Source organism: Danio rerio, chromosome 3 (genome assembly GCF_052040795.2).
Source record: "Danio rerio strain M-AB ecotype USA chromosome 3, GRCz13ab, whole genome shotgun sequence".
Taxonomy (NCBI): Eukaryota; Metazoa; Chordata; class Actinopteri; order Cypriniformes; family Danionidae; genus Danio; species Danio rerio.
Window position 1 is genome coordinate 42,998,606 of NC_141023.1, and position 18,594 is coordinate 43,017,199.

At 35.7% G+C, this 18,594-nt stretch overlaps 4 long non-coding RNA genes across 7 annotated transcripts in view; 2 read left to right on the forward strand and 2 right to left on the reverse strand.

Annotated features, from left to right (window-relative positions):
• LOC147845993 (uncharacterized) overlaps nucleotides 1-7,820 on the forward strand; it is a 30,414-nt gene extending 22,594 nt beyond the window's left edge. The window contains exons 2-3 of the long non-coding RNA XR_015480167.1: nucleotides 5,276-6,280; nucleotides 6,761-7,820. This is a non-coding gene — a long non-coding RNA (uncharacterized LOC147845993). The remainder of the gene's footprint in view (nucleotides 1-5,275; nucleotides 6,281-6,760) is intronic.
• The window catches only part of LOC147845992 (uncharacterized), a 174,883-nt gene that overhangs the window by 84,150 nt on the left and 72,139 nt on the right, over nucleotides 1-18,594 (forward strand). The window lies entirely within an intron of this gene.
• LOC148679726 (uncharacterized) lies at nucleotides 4,791-18,578 on the reverse strand. The gene is made up of 4 exons (XR_015941951.1): nucleotides 17,989-18,578; nucleotides 14,298-17,509; nucleotides 12,492-13,818; nucleotides 4,791-4,940 (listed from the first exon to the last, which is right to left on the reverse strand). It is a non-coding gene; the product is annotated as an uncharacterized LOC148679726 (long non-coding RNA).
• Nucleotides 5,208-11,093, reverse strand: LOC147845994 (uncharacterized). The gene is made up of 2 exons (XR_015480168.1): nucleotides 6,797-11,093; nucleotides 5,208-6,318 (listed from the first exon to the last, which is right to left on the reverse strand). It is a non-coding gene; the product is annotated as an uncharacterized LOC147845994 (long non-coding RNA).

Sequence of the window (18,594 nt, forward strand, 5' to 3'; positions counted from 1 at the left end):
ACATGCCTGTAAACCAATAAGGAAAACTCACAACATCACAGAAATTGGTGAGCACATGTGCCATATCAATGAGAAGAAACTTGCAAAATTTTGTGAAGATCAAACCATAGGTGGCGCTATAATAGCAAAAATAGTCCTAAAAACATGCCAAATGGCTTAAAAATAAAGTAAATGTGCTTCATTTAAACACTATTTCACAAATACACTTAATCTACATATCATGTTATAGGTCTGCTCATACTGAACAGTTTGACACTAAAACCACTGCTGTCACTCACACCGTTCATTAAAAAAACATCAGTATAAACAAAACCTACTTTTGCGAACTAGTCTCTGGTTTTTAACTCGATCGCAACGAAACCAGTGTTAAATGAACCTCTGGACTGAGTAGATTAATAATTATCAAAAAAAAAGTTGAACTTTCCATTTTAGATAGCTGTAACAGGCTCATTTATAAAAGGGGCGTGTCTACACAAATCTACATGCCTGTTAACCAATAAGAAAAACGCAAAACATCACAGAAATTGATGAGCACATTTGGCATATCAATGCGTATAAACATGCAAAATTTTGTGGTGATCGGGCAATAGGTGGCGCTATAATAGTAGAAATGGTTCTAAAAACATCATAAAATGGCTTAAAACTGCAGTAAATGTGCTTCATTTACACACCTAACACTAAAATGATTTACAAGTCGTTGTTTTTTGCCCATCTTGGACGTTTAAATGTCTAAAAAACACATATTTTCAGTATTCTATCATTTTAGCCACTATAACACAGACTTTTAACTGTCACCTACCATTTCTAACCACTAGATGTCACAACAAGACCACTTATTTATTGTTCATAACATTTGCATACCTTTGTTGTTTTACATTTTTTTGAGTTTAAAGTCAGGGAAATTGCATTTAGGATCATTCTGAATCACATTTGACCTGATATAAACACTGTTATGCATTAAACATCTAATTTGGTCCCAGTTAACCTCTTCATAATAATTCTAATAGGTAAAACTGGTTCTATGATTAAACACCTAGTTTTAAAACATATGTAAAGAAAATCACAACTGTGGCTTCTAGATGGCAGTAACAGACCACTTATTGTTTATTTTACTGCTCTATAGCAAAGAATGTAATGTAATGTTATGTAATGCATTCTGAATCCCAAACTGACATGGCATGAACACAGTTAATGCATTTAAGATCAAATTTAGTCAAAGCTTGTCAAACTTTACTCTGTAGATTTTTAATTATTTTAATAAAATACAAATTTTTCATTTTATACAGTTAGAACATGCTCAATTATAGAAGGGATATGTTTATGCACACCTAAATGGCTGTAATCACATAAATAAATTACACTGTGGCCACTAGATGGCAGTAGGAGATCATTAATAGCTTATTCACTGCTCTTTTGTCATTTTTATTAAGAAGAGCTAAAATAGCCATAACTCATGAAGGAATTAAAATATCTTCACCAAACTTGTTACACATATGCAAGAGGTCAGTCTAAGGTCATAACATAAAACTCGTAGACAATGGCCACATGATGGCGCTATACATTGTAAAATCACTGTATCTGAGTAACCATTTATCTGATTAACTTAAAATTTGACATGTCGTGTCTTTGTCTAAGGTGCCATGACTCGATCTACACATTATATCAAAGGGCTGCTTATACTGGTCACTTTGACATTCACTCGAAATGTTCTTAAGAAATTTGTCAATATGTAAAAACTGAAGTTGCATTTCTGGAGTGTTTAATCAAACATTTGTTAGCTCAATCTATAAACTCTAACACTCTAATCGTATATTTCATTGGCGAATAAACTACTTACAGGCTTCCTGACTGCTATATGACCTTACCCTGGTAAACTGCTTGACCCCCGTTAATTGCTGCTTGCAGCTATATTTATTATTAGGGGGTCAAGCGCGAAGCGCTGAAACCCTATTGTTTTTGTTAAGATTTTTATTATTATTAGGGGGTCAAGCGCGAAGCGCTGAAACCCTATTGTTTTTGTTAAGATTTTTATTATTATTATTATTAGGGGGTCAAGCGCGAAGCGCTGAAACCCTATTGTTTTTGTTAAGATTTTTATTATTATTATTATTAGGGGGTCAAGCGCGAAGCGCTGAAACCCTATTGTTTTTGTTAAGATTTTTATTATTATTATTATTATTATTATTCTGCCGAAGTCACTATTGCCCAGACCAAACCGTAAGGCCGAGAGAGCTGAAACTTGGCCAGATGGTAGTACCCCGGTACACTACGTTCTGGCCAAAGATCAGCCAAATCAGACCATAGGTGGCGCTATGGCGCCAAAAAAACACTTTTTGGACATTTTTGGCCGCTTATCGTTCACCGTTTGTCGTAGACTCAAAAACTTTACATTTTTTGAATCCTTAGGTTAACCTGAACAAAAGTGTATAGCAGAAATTTTTGCTCTACGACGCACCGTTTTCCCGCTACATCGCGATTTATCCGAAACCTACTTTTACGAACTAGTCCTAGGTTTTTCACATAATCTAAACCAAAACAGCTCTCAAATGTTCTCTGGACACTAAATATCAATAATTATCAAAAAAAAGTTGACATTTTTATTCTCACTCGAAACAGTACACAACAATGTTCGATGCTAATTGAAGCTAAATGCTAATTGGAGCTATAACTTTTGAACGGAATGAGATATCATCACCAAACTTGGTACACACATGTATAAGCTCAATTTGAGGTGACAGTGTAAAAACAGCGGACTTTGGCCACATGGTGGCGCTATAAAGCTTAAAAACCATAAAATGACCTTAACCTTACAACCGTTAGTCCGATCAGCTTGAAATTTGGCATGCAGTGTCTTTGACCAGTTTGCCATGACATATTATAAGGACAATGACACATCTAAAAAAACATGGCCGCCATTAGCCAATTAAAATTGTGCAGCCATTTAGCAAGGTTAACGATGAGCGATCGGAACGAAACTCGCTGGGTATGTTCGACTTACGGACCTAGAGGTCTGTAAGAATTTTGAAAGAAATCGGCCACTAGGGGGCGATTTTACGCAATTTTAAGGTGTAATGGGTTGTGTATCACACAACCTTTTGCAAAACCACACAAAATACATATCATATGATAGGCCTGCTGATACCGAACAGTTTGACACTCAAACCACTGCTGTCACTTACACCGTTCGTTAAATATGCATCAATATAGACAAAACCTACTTTTGCGAACTAGTCCCTGGTTTTTAGTTCAATCGCAACAAAACGAGTGTTGTTAGAATCTCTGGACTGTGTAGATCAATAATTATCAAAAAAAAGTTGAACTTTTCACTTTGGCTAGCTGTAACAGGCTAATTTACAAAAGGGGCGTGTCCACACGAACCTACATGCCTGTAAACCAATAAGGAAAACTCACAACATCACAGAAATTGGTGAGCACATGTGCCATATCAATGAAAAGAAACATACAAAATTTTGTGACGATCAAACCATAGGTGGCGCTATAATAACAAAAATAGTCTTAAAAACATGCCAAATGGCTTAAAAATAAAGTAAATGTGCTTCATTTAAACACTATTTCACAAATACACTTAATCTACATATCATGTGATAGGTCTGCTCATACTGAACAGTTTGGCATTAAAACCACTGCTGTCACTCACACCGTTCATCAAAAAACCATTAATATGTACAAAACGTACTTTTGCGAACTAGTCCCTGGTTTTTAGCTCAATCGCAACGAAACCGGTGTTGTATGATCCTCTGGACTGAGCAGATCAATAATTATCAAAAAAATGTTGAACTTTTCACTTTGGCTAGCTGTAACAGGCTCATTAATAAAAGGGGCGTGTCTACACAAACCTACATGCCTGTAAACCAATAAGGAAAACCCAAAACATCACAGAAATTGGTGAGCACATGTGACATATCAATGTGAATAAACATGCAAAATTTTGTAAAGATCGGTGTATAGGTGGCGCTATAATAGAAGAAATGGTTCTAAAAACATGCTAAAATGGCTTAAAAATGCAGTAAATGTGCTTCATTTACACACTTTTCACTGAAATGATTTACAAGTTTTTTTTTTTGTCCATCTTGGATATTTAAAGGTCTCAAAAACACATATTTTCAATATTCTATCATTTTAGACACTATAACACAGACTTTTAACTGTCCCCTACCATTTCTAACCACTAGATGTCACAACAAGACCACTTATTTAATGTTCATTACATTTGCATACCTTTGTTGTTTTACATTTTTTGAGTTTAAAGTCAGGGAAATTGCATTTAGGATCATTCTGAATCATATTTTGACATGATGTAAACACTGTTATGCATTAAACATCTTATTTAGTCCCAGTTAACCTCTTCATAATAATTCTAATAGGTAAAACTGGTTCTATAATTAAACACCTTGTTTTAAAACACGTGTAAAGAAAATCACAACTGTGGCAACTAGATGGCAGTAACAGACAACTTATTGTTTATTTTACTGCTCTATAGCAAAGAATATAATGTAACGTAATGCATTCTGAATCCCAAATTGACTTGGCCTGAACACAGTTCATGCATTTAAGATCAAATTTTTTCACTTTTTACTCTGTAGATTTTTAATTATTTTAATAAAATACAAATTTTCATTTTATATAGTTAGAACATGCTCAATCATAGAGGGGATATGTTTATGCACACCTAAATGGCTGTAATCACATAAATAAATTACACCATGGCCACTAGATGGCAGTAGGAGATCACTAATAGCTTATTCACTGCTCTTTTGTCATTTTTATTAAGAAGAGCTAAAATAGCCATAACTCATGAAGGAATTAAAATATCTTCACCAAACTTGTTACACATATGCAAGAGGTCAGTCTAAGGTCATAGCACGAAACTCATAGACATTGGCCACATGCTGGTGCTATACATTGTAAAATCATTGTATCTGAGTAACCATTTATCTGATTAAATTAAAATTTGACATGCGGTATCTTTGTCTAAGGTGCCATGACTCGATCTACACATTATATCATAGGGCTGCTTATACTGGTCACTTTGACATAAAAGTGGTCACTCGAAATGTTGTTAAGAAATTTGTCAATATGTAAAAACTGAAGTTGCTTTTCTGGAGTGTTTATTCAAGCATTTGTTAGCTCAATCTATAAACTCTAACACTCTAATCGGATATTTCATTGTCAAATAAACTACTTACAGGCGTCCTAACTGCTATATGACCTTACCCTGCTAAACTGCTTGACCCCCGTTAATTGCTGCTTGCAGCTATATTTAGGGGGTCAAGCGCGAAGCGCTGAAACCCTATTGTATTTGTAAGGATTTTTATTATTATTATTCTGCCGAAGTCACTATTGCCCAGGCCAAACCGTACGTCCGAGAGAGCTGAAACTTGGCCAGATGGTAGTACTCCGGTACACTACATTCTCACCGAAGATCAGCCAAATCGGCCCATAGGTGGCGCTATTGCGCCAAAACCCATTATTTTGGCCGCCATTTGTACACCGTTTGTCGTAGACTCAAAAAAATTACATATTTGGAATCCTTGGGTCAGCCCGAACAAAAGTGGAGTGACCCAGATTTTCTCTACGGTGGACCGTTTTCCCGCTACATCGCGATTTGTCCGAAACCTACTTTTGCGAACTAGTCCTAGGTTTTTTGCCCAATCTGAACCAAACCAGCTCTGAAATGTTCTCTGGACACTGAATATCAATAATTATCAAAAAAAAGTTGACATTTTTATTCTCGCACGAAACAGTACACAACAATGTTCAATGCTAATTGAAGCTAATTGCTAATTGTAGCTATAACTTTTGAAAGGAATGAGATATCATCACCAAACTTGGTACACATATGTGTAAGCTTAATTTGATGTGACAGTGCAAAACCCGTGGACTTTGGTCACATGGTGGCGCTATAAAGTTTAAATAACATAAAAAGTACTCTAACATTACAGCCATTAGTCCAATCAGCTTGAAATTTGGCATGCAGTGTCTTTGACCAAGTTGTCATAACATACTATAAGGACATTGGCATATCTCAAAAAACATGGCCGCCATTGGCCAATTAAAATTGAGCAGCCATTTAACAGGGTTAACGATGAGTGATCGGAACGAAACTCGCTGGGCATGTTCAACTCATGGTCCTAGAGATCTGTAAGAATTTTGAAAGAAATCGGCCACTAGGGGGCGATATTACATATTTTTAGTGCGTAATGGGTTGTGTATTACACAACCTTTTGCGCAACCACACAAAATACATATCATATGATAGGCCTGCTCATACCGAACAGTTTGACACTCAAACCACAGCTGTCACTTACACCAATCGTTAAATATTCCTCAATATAGGAAAAACTTACTTTTGCGAACTAGTCCCTGGTTTTTCACTCAATCGCGACGAAACCAGTGTTGTTGGAATCTCTGGACTGTGTAGATCAATAATTATCAAAAAAAAGTTGAACTTTTCACTTTGGCTAGCTGTAACAGGCTAATTTACAAAAGGGGCGTGTCCACACAAATCTACATGCCTGTAAACCAATAAGGAAAACTCACAACATCACAGAAATTGGTGAACACATGTGGCATATCAACGAGATAAAACTTGCAAAATCTTGTGACGATCAAACCATAGGTGGCGCTATAATAGCAAAAATAGTCTTTAAATAATGCTAAATCGCTTAAAAATAAAGTAAATTTGCTTCATTTACATACTATTTCACAAAAAACACTTAATCTACATATCATATGATAGGCCTGCTCATACCGAACAGTTTGACACTCAAACCACTGCTGTCACTTACACCGTTCGGTAAATATTCCTCAATATAGGAAAAACCTACTTTTGCGAACTAGTCCCTGGTTTTTCACTCAATCGCGACAAAACCAGTGTTGTTGGAATCTCTGGACTGTGTAGATCAATAATTATCAAAAAAAAGTTGAACTTTTCTCTTTGGCTAGCTGTAACAGGCTAATTTACAAAAGAGGCGTGTCCACACGAACCTACATGCCTGTAAACCAATAAGGAATACTCAAAACATCACAGAAATTGGTGAGCACATGTGACATATCAATGTGAAGAAACATGCAAAATTTTGTGAAGATCAAACTATAGGTGGCGCTACAATAGCAAAAATAGTCTTTAAATAATGCTAAATTGCTTAAAAATAAAGTAAATTTGCTTCATTTACACACTATTTCACAAAAAACACTTAATCTACATATCATATGATAGGTCTGCTCATACTGAACAGTTTGACACTAAAACCACTGCTGTTACTCAAACCGTTCATTAAAAAACCATCAATATAAACAAAACCTACTTTTGCGAACTAGTCCCTGGTTTTTAACTCAATCGCAACGAAACCAGTGTTGTATGAACCTCTGGACTGAGTAGATCAATAATTATCAAAAAAAGTTGAACTTTCCATTTTAGATAGCTGTAACAGGCTCATTAACAAAAGGGGCGTGTCTACACAAACCTACATGCCTGTAAACCAATAAGGAAAACCCAAAACATCACAGAAATTGGTGAGCAGATGTGGCATATCAATGTGAATAAACATGCAAAATCTTGTAGAGATTGGGCAATAGGTGGCGCTATAATAGTGGAAATGGTTCTAAAAACATGCTAAAATGGCTTAAAAATGAAGTAAATGTGCTTCATTTACACACTTATCACTGAAATGATTTAAAAGTTATTTTTTTTGTCCATCTTGGATGTTTAAAGGTCTCAAACACATTTTCAATATTCTATCATTTTAGCCACTATAACACAGACTTTTAACTGTCACCTACAATTTCTAACCACTAGATGTCACAACAAGACCACTTATTTATTGTTCATAACATTTACATACCTTTGTTGTTTTACATTTTTTGAGTTTAAAGTCAGGGAAATTGCATTTAGGATCATTCTGAATCATATTTTGACCTGATGTCAACACTGTTATGCATTAAACATCTAATTTGGTCCCAGTTAACCTCTTCATAATAATTCTAATAGGTAAAACTGGTTCTATGATTAAACACATTGTTTTAAAACATATGTAAAGAAAATCACAACTGTGGCTTCTAGATGGCAGTAACAGACCACTTATTGTTTATTTTACTGCTCTGTAGCAAAGAATGTAATGTAATGTTATGTAATGCATTCTAAATCCCAAACTGACATGGCATGAACACAGTTAATGCATTTAAGATCAAATTTAGTCAAAGCTTGTCACACTTTTTACTCTGTAGATTTTTAATTATTTTAATAAAATACAAATTTTTCATTTTATATAGTTAGAACATGCTCAGTCATAGAAGGGATATGTTTATGCACACCTAAATGGCTGTAATCACATAAATAAATTACACTGTGGCCACTAGATGGCAGTAGGAGATCACTAATAGCTTATTCACTGCTCTTTTGTCATTTTTATTAAGAGCTAAAATAGCCATAACTCATGAAGGAATTAAAATATCTTCACCAAACTTGTTACACATATGCAAGAGGTCAGTCTAAGGTCATAGCATAAAACTCGTAGACAATGGCCACATGATGGCGCTATACATTGTAAAATCACTGTATCTGAGTAACCATTTATCTGATTAACTTAAAATTTGACATGTCGTGTCTTTGTCTAAGGTGCCATGACTCGATCTACACATTATATCATAGGGCTGCTTATACTGGTCACTTTGACATAAAAGCGGTCACTCGAAATGTTCATTAAAAATTTGTCAATATGTAAAAACTGAAGTTGCTTCTCTGGAGTGTTTAATCAAACATTTGTTAGCTCAATCTATAAACTCTAACCCTCTGATCGTATATTTCATTGTCGAATAAACTACTTACAGGCGTCATAACTGCTATAGGACCTTACCCTGCTAAACTGCTTGACCCCCGTTAATTGCTGCTTGCAGCTATATTTAGGGGGTCAAGCGCGAAGCGCTGAAACCCTATTGTTTTTGTTAAGATTTTTATTATTATTATTATTATTATTATTATTATTATTATTATTCTGCCGAAGTCACTATTGCCCAGACCAAACCGTAAGGCCGAGAGAGCTGAAACTTGGCCAGATCGTAGTACCCCGGTACACTACATTCTCACCAAAGATCAGCCAAATCGGACCATAGGTGGCGCTATGGCGCCAAAAACCCACTTTTTGGACATTTTTGCCTGCTATACGTTCACCGTTTGTCGTAGACTCAAAAACTTTACATTTTTCCAATCCCTGGGTTAGCCCCAACAAAAGTGCACAGATGAACTTTTTGCTCTACGACGCACCGTTTTCGCGCTACATCGCGATTTGTCCGAAACCTACTTTTGCGAACTAGTCCTAGGTTTTACACTCAATCTAAACCAAACCAGCTCTCAAATGTTCTCTGGACACTGAATATCAATAATTATCAAAAAAAAGTTGACATTTTTATTCTCACTCGAAACAGTACACAACAATGTTTGACGCTAATTGAAGCTAAATGCTAATTTGAGCTATAACTTTTGAACGAAATGAGATATCATCACCAAACTTGGTACACACATGCATAAGCTCAATTTGAGGTGACACTGCAAAACCCGCAGACTTTGGCCACATGGTGGCGCTATAAAGCTAAAAAAACATAAAAATTACTCTAACCTTACAGCTGTTAGTCCAATCAGCTTGAAATTTGGCATGCAGTGTCTTTGACCAAGTTGTCATAACATACTATAAGGACATTGGGATATCTCAAAAAACATGGCCGCCATTGGCCAATTAAAATTGAGCAGCCATTTAACAAGGTTAACGATGAGTGATCAAAACGAAACTCGCTGGGCATGTTCGACTTAAGGTCCTAGAGGTCTGTAAGAATTTTGAAAGAAATCGGCCACTAGGGGGCGATTTTACGTATTTTTAGTGTGTAATGGGTTGTGTATCACACAACCTTTTGCGCAACCACACAAAATGCATATCATATGATAGGCCTGCTGATACCGAACAGTTTGACACTCAAACCACTGCTGTCACTTACACCGTTCGTAAAATATTCCTCAATATAGGAAAAACCTACTTTTGCGAACTAGTCCCTGGTTTTTCACTCAATCGCGACGAAACCAGTGTTGTTGGAATCCCTGGACTGTGTAGATCAATAATTATCAAAAAAAAGTTGAACTTTTCACTTTGGCTAGCTGTAACAGGCTAATTTACAAAAAAGGCGTGTCCACACGAACCTACATGCCTGTAAACCAATAAGAAAAACTCACAACATCACAGAAATTGGTGAGCACATGTGGCATATCAAAGAGATGAAACTTGCAAAATTTTGTGACGATCAAACCATAGGTGGCGCTACAATAGCAAAAATAGTCTTTAAATAATGCTAAATCGCTTAAATTTAAAGTAAATTTGCTTCATTTACATACTATTTCACAAAAAACACTCAATCTACATATCATATGATAGGTCTGCTCATACTGAACAGTTTGAGACTAAAACCACTGCTGTTACTCAAACTGTTCATTAAAAAACCATCAATATAAACAAAACCTACTTTTGCGAACTAGTCCCTGGTTTTTCACTCAATTGCAACGAAACCAGTGTTGTTGGAATCTCTGGACTGAGTAGATCAATAATTATCAAAAAAAGTTGAACTTTTTACTTTGGCTAGCTGTAACAGGCTAATTTACAAAAGGGGCGTGTCCACACTAACCTACATGCCTGTAAACCAATAAGGAAAGCCCAAAACATCACAGAAATTGGTGAGCACATGTGGCATATCAATGTAAACAAACATGCAAAATTTTGTGAAGATCAAACCATAGGTGGCGCTATAATAGCAAAAATAGTCTTTAAATAATGCTAAATCGCTTAAAAATAAAGTAAATTTGCTTCATTTACATACTATTTCACAAAAAACACTTAATCTACATATCATATGATAGGTCTGCTCATACTGAACAGTTTGACACTAAAACCACTGCTGTTACTCAAACTGTTCATTAAAAAACCATCAATATAAACAAAACCTACTTTTGCGAACTAGTCCCTGGTTTTTAACTCAATCGCAACGAAACCAGTGTTATATGAACCTCTGGACTGAGTAGATCAATAATTATCAAAAAAAAGTTGAACTTTCCGTTTTAGATAGCTGTAACTGGCTCAGTAACAAAAGGGGCGTGTCTACACGAACCTACAGGCCTGTAAACCAATAGGGAAAACCGAAAACATCACAGAAATTGGTGAGCAGATGTGGCATATCAATGTGAATAAACATGCAAAATCTTGTGGAGATTGGGCAATAGGTGGCGCTATAAAAGTGGAAATGGTTCTAAAAACATGCTAAAATGGCTTAAAAATGAAGTAAATGTGCTTCATTTACACACTTATCACTGAAATGATTTATAAGTTTTTTTTGTCCATCTTGGATGTTTAAAGGTCTCAAACACATTTTCAATATTCTATCATTTTAGCCACTATAACACAGACTTTTAACTGTCACCTACCATTTCTAACCACTAGATGTCACAACAAGACCACTTATTTATTGTTCAAAACATTTGCATACCTTTGTTGTTTTACATTTTTTTGAGTTTAAAGTCAGGGAAATTGCATTTAGGATCATTCTGAATCACATTTTGACCTGATGTAAACACTGTTATGCATTAAACATCTAATTTGGTCCCAGTTAACCTCTTCATAATAATTCTAATAGGTAAAACTGGTTCTATGATTAAACACCTTGTTTTAAAACATGTGTAAAGAAAATCACAACTGTGGCTTCTAGATGGCAGTAACAGACCACTTGATGTTTATTTTACTGCTCTATAGCAAAGAATATAATGTAATGTAATGTAATGCATTCTGAATCCCAAACTGACATGGCATGAACACAGTTAATGCATTTAAGATCAAATTTAGTTAAAGCTTGTCACACTTTTTACTCTGTAGATTAATAATTATTTTAATAAAATACAAATTTTTCATTTTATATAGTTAGAACATGCTCAATTATAGAAGGGATATGTTTATGCACACCTAAATGGCTGTAATCACATAAATAAATTACACTGTGGCCACTAGATGGCAGTAGGAGATCACTAATAGCTTATTCACTGCTCTTTTGTCATTTTTATTAAGAAGAGCTAAAATAGCCATAACTCATGAAGGAATTAAAATATCTTCACCAAACTTGTTACACATATGCAAGAGGTCAGTCTAAGGTCATAGCATGAAACTCGTAGACAATGGCCACATGATGGCGCTATATATTGTAAAATCACTGTATCCGAGTAACCATTTATCTGATTAACTTAAAATTTGACATGTCGTGTCTTTGTCTAAGGTGTCATGACTCGATCTACACAATATATCATAGGGCTGCTTATACTGGTCACTTTGACATAAAAGCGGTCACTCGAAATGTTCATTAAAATTTTGTCAATATGTAAAAATCGAAGTTGCTTCTCTGGAGTGTTTAATGAAACATTTGTTAGCTCAGTCTATAAACTTTAACACTCTAATCGTATGTTTCGTTGTCGAATAAACTACTTACAGGCGTCCTAACTGCTATATGACCTTACCCTGCTAAACTGCTTGACCCCCGTTAATTGCTGCTTGCAGCTATATTTATTATTATTATTATTATTATTCTGCCGAAGTCACTATTGCCCAGACCAAACCGTAAGGCCGAGAGAGCTGAAACTTGGCCAGATGGTAGTACCCCGGTACACTACGTTCTGGCCAAAGATCAGCCAAATCAGACCATAGGTGGCGCTATGGCGCCAAAAAAACACTTTTTGGACATTTTTGGCCGCTATACGTTCACCGTTTGTCGTAGACTCAAAAACTTTACATTTTTTGAATCCTTGGGTTAACCTGAACAAAAGTGTATAGCAGAAATTTTTGCTCTACGACGCACCGTTTTCCCGCTACATCGCGATTTGTCCGAAACCTACTTTTGCGAACTAGTCCTAGGTTTTACACTCAATCTAAACCAAACCAGCTCTCAAATGTTCTCTGGACAGTGAATATCAATAATTATCAAAAAAAAGTTGACATTTTTATTCTCACTCGAAACAGTACACAACAATGTTCGATGCTAATTGAAGCTAAATGCTAATTGGAGCTATAACTTTTGAACGAAATGAGATATCATCACCAAACTTGGTACACACATGCATAAGCTCAAATTGAGGTGACACTGCAAAACCCGCAGACTTTGGCCACATGGTGGCGCTATAAAGCTAAAAAAACATAAAAATTACTCTAACCTTACAGCCCCTAGTCCGATCAGCTTGAAATTTGGCATGCAGTGTCTTTGACCAAGTTGTCATACCATACTACAAGGAGATTGGCATATCTCAAAAAACATGGCCGCCATTGGCCAATTAAAATTGAGCAGCCATTTAACAAGGTTAACGATGAGTGATCGAAACGAAACTCGCTGGGCATATTCGCCTCACGGTCCTAGAGGTCTGTAAGAATTTTGAAAGAAATCGGCCACTAGGGGGCGATTTTACGTATTTTTAGTGTGTAATGGGTTGTGTATCACACAACCTTTTGCGCAACCACACAAAATACATATCATATGATAGGCCTGCTCATAAAAAACAGTTTGACACTTAAACCACTGCTGTCACTTACACCGTTCGTTAAATATTCATCAATATAAGAAAAACCTACTTTTGCGAACTAGTCCCTGGTTTTTCACTCAATCGCGACGAAACCAGTGTTGTTGGAATCTCTGGACTGTGTAGATCAATAATTATCAAAAAAAAGTTGAACTTTTCACTTTGGCTAGCTGTAACAGGCTAATTTACAAAAGAGGCGTGTCCACACGAACCTATATGCCTGTAAACCAATAAGGAAAACTCAAAACATCACAGAAATTGGTGAGCACATGTGGCATATCAACGAGATGAAACTTGCAAAATTTTGTGAAGATCAAACCATAGGTGGCGCTATAATAGCAAAAATAGTCTTTAAATAATGCTAAATCGCTTAAAAAAAAGTAAATTTGCTTCATTTACATACTATTTCACAAAAAACACTTAATCTAAATATCATATCATAGGACTGCTCATACTGAACAGTTTGACACTAAAACCACTGCTGTTACTCAAACTGTTCATTAAAAAACCATCAATATAAACAAAACCTACTTTTGCGAACTAGTCCCTGGTTTTTCACTCAATCGCAACGAAACCAGTGTTGTTGGAATCTCTGGACTGTGTAGATCAATAATTATCAAAAAAAAGTTGAACTTTTCACTTTGGCTAGCTGTAACAGGCTAATTTACAAAAGGGGCGTGTCCACACTAACCTACATGCCTGTAAACCAATAAGGAAAGCCCAAAACATCACAGAAATTGGTGAGCACATGTGGCATATCAACGAGATGAAACTTGCAAAATTTTGTGAAGATCAAACCATAGGTGGCGCTATAATAGCAAAAATAGTCTTTAAATAATGCTAAATCGCTTAAAAATAAAGTAAATTTGCTTCATTCACATACTATTTTACAAAAAACACTCAATCTACATATCATATGATAGGTCTGCTCATACTGAACAGTTTGACACTAAAACCACTGCTGTTACTCAAACTGTTCATTAAAAAACCATCAATATAAACAAAACCTACTTTTGCCAACTAGTCCCTGGTTTTTAACTCAATCGCAACGAAACCAGTGTTGTATGATCCTCTGGACTGAGTAGATCAATAATTATCAAAAAAAAGTTGAACTTTTCATTTTAGATAGCTGTAGCAGGCTCATTAACAAAAGGGGCGTGTCTACACGAACCTACATGCCTGTAAACCAATAAGGAAAACTCAAAACATCACAGAAATTGGTGAGCAGATGTGGCATATCAATGTGAATAAACATGCAAAATCTTGTGGAGATTGGGCAATAGGTGGCGCTATAATAGTGGAAATGGTTCTAAAAACATGCTAAAATGGCTTAAAAATGAAGTAAATGTGCTTCATTTACACACTTTTCACTGAAATGATTTATAAGTTATTTTTTCTGTCCATCTTGGATGTTTAAAGGTCTCAAAAACACATTTTTTCAATATTCTATCATTTTAGCCACTATAACAGACTTTTAACTGTCACCTACCATTTCTAACCACTAGATGTCACAACAAGACCACTTATTTATTGTTCAAAACATTTGCATACCTTTGTTGTTTTACATTTTTTGAGTTTAAAGTCAGGGAAATTGCATTTAGGATCATTCTGAATCATATTTTGACCTGATGTAAACACTGTTATGCATTAAACATCTAATTTGGTCCCAGTTAACCTCTTCATAATAATTCTAATTGGTAAAACTGGTTCTATAATTAAACACCTTGTTTTAAAACATTTGTAAAGAAAATCACAACTGTGGCTTCTAGATGGCAGTAACAGACCACTTATTGTTTATTTTACTGCTCTATAGCAAAGAATGTAATGTAATGTTATGTAATGCATTCTGAATCCCAAACTGACATGGCATGAACACAGTTAATCCATTTAAGATCAAATTTAGTCAAAGCTTGTCAAACTTTACTCTGTAGATTTTTAATTATTTTAATAAAATACTAATATTTCATTTTATATAGTTAGAACATGCTCAATTATAGAAGGGATATGTTTATGCACACCTAAAGGGCTGTAATCACATAAATAAATTACACCGTGGCCACTAGATGGCAGTAGGAGATCACTAATAGCTTATTCACTGCTCTTTTGTCATTTTTATTAGGAAGAGCTAAAATAGCCATAACTCATGAAGGAATTAAAATATCTTCACCAAACTTGTTACACATATGCAAGAGGTCAGTCTAAGGTCATAGCATAAAACTCGTAGACAATGGCCACATGATGGCGCTATACATTGTAAAATCACTGTATCTGAGTAACCATTTATCTGATTAACTTAAAATTTGACATGTCGTGTCTTTGTCTAAGGTGCCATGACTCGATCTACACATTATATCATAGGGCTGCTTATACTGGTCACTTTGACATAAAAGCGGTCACTCGAAATGTTCATTAAAAATTTGTCAATATGTAAAAACTGAAATTGCTTTTCTGGAATGTTTGATCAAACATTTGTTAGCTCAATCTATAAACTCCAACACTCTTATCGTATATTTCATTGTCAAATAAACTACTCACAGGCGTCCTAACTGCTATATGACCTTACCCTGCTAAACTGCTTGACCCCCGTTAATTGCTGCTTGCAGCTATATTTATTATTATTAGGGGGTCAAGCGCGAAGCGCTGAAACCCTATTGTTTTTGTTAAGATTTTTATTATTAGGGGGTCAAGCGCGAAGCGCTGAAACCCTATTGTTTTTGTTAAGATTTTTATTATTATTATTATTATTATTATTATTATTATTATTCTGCCGAAGTCACTATTGCCCAGACCAAACCGTAAGGCCGAGAGAGCTGAAACTTGGCCAGATGGTAGTACCCCGGTACACTACGTTCTGGCCAAAGATCAGCCAAATCAGACCATAGGTGGCGCTATGGCGCCAAAAACCCACTTTTGGACATTTTTGGCCGCTATACGTTCACCGTTTCTCGTAGACTCAAAAACTTTACATTTTTTGAATCCCTGGGTTAACCCGAACAAAAGTGTATAGCAGAAATTTTTGCTCTACGACGCTCCGTTTTCCCGCTACATTGCAATTTATCCGAAACCTACTTTTGCGAACTAGTCCTAGGTTTTTCACTTAATCTAAACCAAACCAGCTCTCAAATGTTCTCTAGACACTGAATATCAATAATTATCAAAAAAAAGTTGAATTTTTTATTCTCACTCGAAACAGTACACAACAATGTTCGATGCTAATTGAAGCTAAATGCTAAATGGAGCTATAACTTTTGATCGGAATGAGATATCATCACCAAACTTGGTACACACATGTATAAGCTCAATTTGATGTGACAGTGCGAAAACAGCGGACTTTGGCCACATGGTGGCGCTATAAAGCTTAAAAACCATAAAATGACCCTAACCTTACAACCGTTAGTCCGATCAGCTTGAAATTTGTCATGCAGTGTCTTTGACCAGTTTGCCATAACATATTATAAGGACAAAGGCACATCTCCAAAAACATGGCCGCCATTAGCCAATTAAAATTGTGCAGCCATTTAGCAAGGTTAACGATCAGCGATCGGAACGAAACTCCCTGGGCATGTTCGACTCATGGTCCTAGAGGTCTGTAAGAATTTTGAAAGAAATCGGCCACTAGGGGGCGATTTTACGCAGTTTTAAGGTGTATTGGGTTGTGTATCACACAACCTTTTGCAAAACCACACAAAATACATATCATATGATAGGCCTGCTCCTACCGAACAGTTTGACACTAAAACCACTGCTGTCACTTGCACCGTTTGTTAAATATTCATCAACATATGATAAACCTACTTTTGCGAACTAGTCCCTGGTTTTTCACTCAATTGCAACGAAACCAGTGTTGTTAGAATCTCTGGACTGTGTAGATCAATAATTATCAAAAAAAAGTTGAACTTTTCACTTTGACTAGCTGTAACAGGCTAATTTACAAAAGGGGCGTGTCCACACAAACCTACATGCCTGTAAACCAATAAGGAAAGCGCAAAACATCACAGAAATTGGTGAGCACATGTGGCATATCAACGAGATGAAACTTGCAAAATTTTGTGAAGATTAAGCCATAGGTGGCGCTATAATAGCAAAAATAGTCTTAAAAACATGCCAAATGGCTTAAAAATAAAGTAAATGTGCTTCATTTAAACACTATTTCACAAATACACTTATTCTACATATCATATGATAGGTCTGCTCATACTGAACAGTTTGACACTATAACAATTGCTGTCACTCACACCGATCTTTAAAAACCATCAATATAAACAAAACCTACTTTTGCGAACTAGTCTCTGGTTTTTCACTCAATCGCGACGAAACCAGTGTTGTTGGAATCTCTGGACTGTGTAGATCAATAATTATCAAAAAAAAGTTTAACTTTTCACTTTGGCTAGCTGTAACAGGCTAATTTACAAAAGGGGCTTGTCCACACGAACCTACATGCCTGTAAACCAATAAGGAAAGCTCAAAACATCACAGAAATTGGAGAACACATGTGGCATATCAACGAGATGAAACTTGCAAAATTTTGTGAAGATCAAACCATAGGTGGCGCTATAATAGCAAAAATAGTCTTTAAATAATGCTAAATCACTTAAAAATAAAGTAAATTTGCTTCATTTACATACTATTTCACAAAAAACGCTAAATCTACATATCATATGATAGGTCTGCTCATACTGAACAGTTTGAGACTAAAACCACTGCTGTCACTCAAACTGTTCATTAAAAAACCATCAATATAAACAAAACCTACTTTTGCGAACTAGTCCCTGGTTTTTAACTCAATCGCAACGAAACCAGTGTTGTATGAACCTCTGGACTGAGTAGATCAATAATTATCAAAAAAAAAGTTGAACTTTCCATTTTAGATAGCTGTAACAGGCTCATTAACAAAAGGGGCGTGTCTACACGAACCTACATGCCTGTAAACTAATAAGGAAAACCGAAAACATCACAGAAATTGGTGAGCAGATGTGGCATATCAATGT